The following is a 6,000-nucleotide window of genomic DNA, read 5'->3' as shown; positions in this document are numbered from 1 at the left end:
CTGAGCCGAATTCACTGGAATCTCTTCACTGCCTAAACCAAAGGGAATTCAGCCAAATTCAACTCTCCCAGGATGAAATCCCGTTGCTAGCAGCTGTGTGAGTACAATATCTTCAGAAGCAGAATAACGTTTTGGACAATCTCAATTTTTACTTTTATCAGGAGTTACAATAATATCTGGACAAAGTTGTTTCAAGTTAAAATTGCGGAAATTTTGTTAATCTGTGTGTGTGTGTGTATGCATGTGTTTGTATGCATGTGTTTGTGTGTGTGTGTGTCTGTGTGTGTGTGTGTGTGTGTGTGTGTCTGTGTGTCTGTCTGTGTGTGTGTGTGTGTGTGTCTGTGTCTGTGTATGTGTGTTTAGAAAGGGAAATATTAGACCATAAGATATAGGAGGGGAAGTAAGGCCATCGGACCCATCGAGTCCACTCTGCCATTTAATCAGGGCTGATGGGCATTTCAACTCCACTTACCTGCATTCTCCCCGTAGCCCTTAATACCTTGTGACATCAAGAATTTAGCAGTCTCTTCCTTGAAGACATTTAGCATCCCTGCCTCCACTGCACTCCGCAGCAATGAATGCCACAGGCCCCACCACTCTCTGGCGGAAGAAATGTCTCCGCATTTCTGTTCTGAATTGACCCCCTCTGATTCTAAGGCTGTATCCATGGGTCCTAGTCTCCTCGCCTAACGGAAACAATTTCTTAGCATCCATCCTTTCTAAGCCATTGATTATATATTTGCAATACCCAAACACTTTGCCATTAATCTTTCCACCATAGTTGGAGTAACATTGCTCTCGATCATAAACGTGTTGTTTGAGCAGATTAAAGAAACTAGCCTGACTTGTTCCTAAAACTGACCCTGACCCAGTCTGAGACCGATATCATCAGCCATATCACCAAACTGGTTACATTTAACATTTGTTGTGAGCAGTGGAGGAGTGGGATTGAAAAGGAAACAGTGACCCCAAAAAGCCGGGGAACTCTAGACCGGTGAGCCTGATGTCAGTGGTGGGTAAGTTGTTGGAGGGGATTCTGAGGAATAGCATTTACATACATTTGGGAAGGAAAGGGCTGTTCAGAGTAGACAACATGGCTTTCTGCATGGGAAATCATGCCTCACTAATTTGGTTGAGTTTTTTGAAGAGGTGACAAAGAAGATTGATGAAGGCAGTTTGGTAGACATAGTCTATATGGGCTTCAGCAAGGTGTTCATTTAAAGAACAAAGACCAAAGAAAATTTACAGCCGAGGAACAGGCCCTTCGCCCTCCAAGCCTGAGCCGATCCAAATGTACTTTCTAAATCTGTCGGTGAATTCCTAACCATCTGTATCCCTCTGCTCCCCACCTACTCCTGCATCTGTCCAGACGCATCTTAAAAGAATCTACCGTGCCTGCCTCTACCACCTCTGCTGGCAACACGTTCCAAATGCCCACCACCCTCTGTGTGAAGTACTTACCACGTGTATCCCCCTTAAACATTCCACCTCTCACTTTGAAAGCACGACCTCTCGTTATTTAATCCTTCACCCGGGGAAAAAGCCCCTCTCTATCCACCCTGGCTATACCCTTCATGATTTTGTAAACCTCAATCAGGTACCCCCACCCCATCTCCTTTTTTCCAGTGAAAATAAACCTAACCTACTCAGCCTCTCTTCATAGCTAGTATTTCATTCCGATTGGTAGACAGATCAGTAACTTTCTGTCGCATGGGATACAGAGGAAGCTCGTCACAATTGGCTTGAAGGAAGAGGGATATTTTTCAGACTGGAGGCTTGTGAGCAGCAGTGTGCTGTTAGAATCAATACTGAGTTCACTGCATTTCATCATTTATGTAAAGGATTTAGATGTGAATATTGGGGCCATAGTTCGAAAGGTTACAGATGACATCAGAAAGGTGGTGTAGTCGATTATCTCAGAGTACAACAAGACCACAATTAGATGGAACAAAGGGGCATGGATGGACAGATGAAGTTTAATTTAGATAAATACGAGTTTTGCATTTTGTAAATGCAAACCAGGGCAGGAATTATACAATTGTTGGTCAGGTCCTGGGGCATGTTGTGAAACAACGGGGCATAGGGCTGCAGGTGCATAGTTCCTTGAAAGTGGAGTCGCAGATAGACAGTGTGGTGCAGAACACATTTGGCACATTTGCCTTAATCAGTCAGAGCATTGAATATAGGAGTTGTGGCGGTATGGTGCATCTGTACAGGATGTTGGTGAGGCCACTTTAAGAATACTGCGTACAACTTGGTTGTCTGCAGAAATGACTGACACACAGATGTTCCAGGACTGGAAGTTTGAGCTGTAGGGAGAGGCTGGCTAGGTTGAGGTGCTTTCTCCTGGAGTGTCAGAGGCTGAAGGGTGATATTATAGAGGTTTATAAAACCATCAGGGGCATGGATATTCTGAACAGCCACGTTCTGCTCCCCAGGATTGGGGAGTCCAGAACAAGAGGGCATAGGTTGGAGGGGAGAGGGCGAATGATTTAGAAGGGACCTGAAGATAAATGTTTCACACAGAGAGTGGTGTGTGTACATAAAGTGCTGTCAGAGGAAGTTCTGAAGGCGGTTACAATCACACATTTAAAAAGTATCTGAAAGAAGAGGGATATTGGTCAAATGCTGGCAAATGGGACTGGATCAGATTTGATATCTGATCGGAATGAACAGATTGGACTAACGGGTCTGTTTCCATTCTGCATGACTCTCTGGTCCTATAAGAAGGATGACGAAAAATTCTGAAAGGACCTTTCAAGTGGGAATTCTCTTCTCTGGAAGTTTATCGTGCCCACATGCTCACATTGATTGAAAGCTGCATTAGTTAAATATTTGACAGAGAAGTGAGTCACAGATAATGGGACACAGACAGGAAAGTGGGGCTGAGACAATCTTAGTGCCTGGTGGAGAAGGCTCGAAGTATCTAATGACCCATTCCTGCTCCTCACTCCCATGTTCCTGTGTTCCATTCAGCCCATCAAACCTGCTAGACAGGAGCAGTTGGAGGCCATTTACTCATATAACCTGTTGCACAGAAACAGGGGAGACCATTCAGCCTCTCAAGACTGTTACACATGCTTTGAGGTGATTTGGGAAATGTAATTGGAAAGCCCAGGCACGGGTATGAAAGAGGCCCCTAATCTCTCTTTACAGAGCTTCCCCTCTCTGCAACTTGTGCTTCATTTGTTGGTCATGGTTAGACCCAGATTCACTGTGAGGTATGCCCCCATACCTCAACCAGAGTTGGCTCACAAAATCATCTGGTCTCCCTGACTGCAATATTTAGTAATTGCACATTCATGAAAATAACACCCACTAACACTCCAATAACAGAATGTAAGAACATCAGAAACAGGGGCAGGTCATTCACTCCCCAAACCTGCCTTGCCCTTCACTAAGATCGTGACTGATCTGCTCTTGGTCTCAAATCCTCTTTCATATCCAATTCCTCATAGCCCTCACCTCTCTGACAGATCAATATCCATCTCCCTCCTCTTCAAATACTTTCAGACATCTCGCTCCCCGAACACTCTTGAGAAGAGAAATCCTGACATTCAATCCCACCTGTTTGAAGAAAACACTTGCTGCTCCTATGTCATGGTTTACTGATGTGCACAAAAGAGGTTGAGACAAGGGTTCAGGTAAAAATGACAGACCCTGATATCAAGACAGTGGTTGAGTCTGTTGACATAAAGGAGCTTAACAAAACGGGACTTAATGGGAATCAGAGTAAACTCTCCAGTGTTTGGGGTCAAACATGGCACAAAGGAAGATGATCATCATCTCAGTCCTGGGTCACCTCTGTGGGAGATCCTCAGGGTAGCTTCCTCTTCACAAACATCTTCAGCTGCTTCATCAATGTCTCCCCAACCTCACCCTGCTCAACATAAGAACAGAAGTGGGGATAGTCACTGAAGATTCCACTATGTTCAGAACATTTTGTTCCCCTCTCAGCTCCTGAACTGATCTGTGTTCATGTGCAACAAGACCCAGACTCCATTGAGACTTGTGCTGTTAAAGTATCAGTAACATTCATGTAACAGCACTGCCTGACACTGCACATTGCCACAGTAAAACAAGAGTTCATTCAGCACCTCACGCTAGTTTCACAGGAATATGAGGAAGCCATTCAGCCCATTGAAACTATTGGAGAAGAACAGGGACAGCCCATTCAGTGCCTCCAGCTTATTACTCAGGAAGAGAAGGAGTCTAGTGTGATGGGCCACACCAGAGCCCCTCGAAAATATTGGAAGGCAGTCTCCTAGACTCTAATGTTTTCTTATTTTAAAGGGAATGTAAATTGTCTGTTCCAGATGCAATGTGACTGGTCAAAATACTCGGTGTGAAGCTCAACACTATTTAAACACGAAAGATAAAATGAAACCAAAGAAAAAGGAAATTAGAATAACTTAATTCTATTGGACAAGTTATCAGAATAATATAGCGTGGAGATATTACTAATGAACTGTTCCAATATACGAAAATCCCATAAAGACAGCCTTTGGCAAAACTGAATATTCAGTCACAGATTGCCACAAACTCAAAGATCCTAATCTGTGAGAGCTGGTCACACCCATTCAGGCTGCATTAAAATAAACCTAAGGCCTCCCTCGCTGTTTACTCAAGTGGTCTTAACTAACCAGCTTGGTAACGATCATTTAATCTCTCTCTTAAAAGAAACCAGGACAAAATAACCTCTTAAAGCTGCAGCATCATCACACTTGTCAGTACATCGAGCTTTCAAACAGGAACCAGGGGTAAAAGGTCAGGCCCTTGGCCCTGTCCAATTGGACAAGGAAGAAGTCATTCAGTCCCCTGAGTCAATTACACAGAAACGGAACGAGGCCATTCAGCCCCTTGAGTTACTTACACATGAACAAGAGGAGGCCATTCAGCCAGTTGAGCCATTTATATAGGAACAGTAGAAGGCCATTTCCACCTCAATGCACTTACACGGGGGCAGAATAGGGTAATTGATGCTGATCCTGATGAATGTCTTATGCCCAAAATGTCGACTCTCCTGCTGTGCTTTTCCAGCAAACCACTGTCTACTCTGATCTCCAGCATGGGCAGTCCTCACTGTCTCCTAATAGATGCTCTAACGTGATGAACAATTGGAGCAGAGGCTGCACAAACAGACTGCTCCACGTTGTACCTCGTGGCGCCAACGCTCATGATACACATGTGGGACTTTAACGTGGGTTACTCGCGGTGAGCAGGGAAATCATATGTGTTGTGTGAAATCTCAAGAAGCCATGTACCATCTCCGAGAAGGCTGCCTGGTGTTCTCTATGTAGGGTGGAAGCTGGTGGGAATGACTACCTGTTTCCGATGGAAGGTATTGTGGCTGCTGTTGGGGATTGTGAATAACCTGATGTTCAGTACAGGGTTCACACGCCGACTGCTCAATAACGTGGGGAGAGTTAATTTAGGCAAATAAACTATTAGGAAAGTCACGATAGACTGATGAATGGACTCTCTAAGTTCAAATAATGGTGATCTTGTTCATATTGACCTTGTCTAGTGCATGTCCTGTTCAGTGTAACCTGTATGCCTTACTCTGTCCAAGTCTATTTCCACCCTATGATCTGTCTGGCCTTGCTTAATATGATCTTCCCCCACTGCTCATAAACAACGTGTTTCCCTGTACTGAGGTACACGTGACAATAAATCAAACCAATCAATCCTGGGTAAAGTATGGAATTTCTCTCCCTATCAATGTCTCTTTTGGAAATAAGTGATCGCTGCCACTCCTCGTGTTTCAGCATCACAATTTCTTCGTCTCTCACAGCTCTACAGATTAAACACTCAGCTTATTCACTCTATCCTCATGTTACCATCACCAGTGTCTGTGGTAAGGAGATCATTCCTTACAAAGAGCATCAAATCTGTACAGAGTGCCCCGAATTCTCTCTCAGCAAGGCTCTACAACAGCAGGAAGATGGCTTTACTTATGTACTCGAATCATCTTACAATGAAGACAGCATACCATTGACT

Source organism: Chiloscyllium punctatum, chromosome 14 (assembly GCF_047496795.1).
Source record: "Chiloscyllium punctatum isolate Juve2018m chromosome 14, sChiPun1.3, whole genome shotgun sequence".
Taxonomy (NCBI): domain Eukaryota; kingdom Metazoa; phylum Chordata; class Chondrichthyes; order Orectolobiformes; family Hemiscylliidae; genus Chiloscyllium; species Chiloscyllium punctatum.
Note: the sequence above shows the minus strand (reverse complement) of the source record.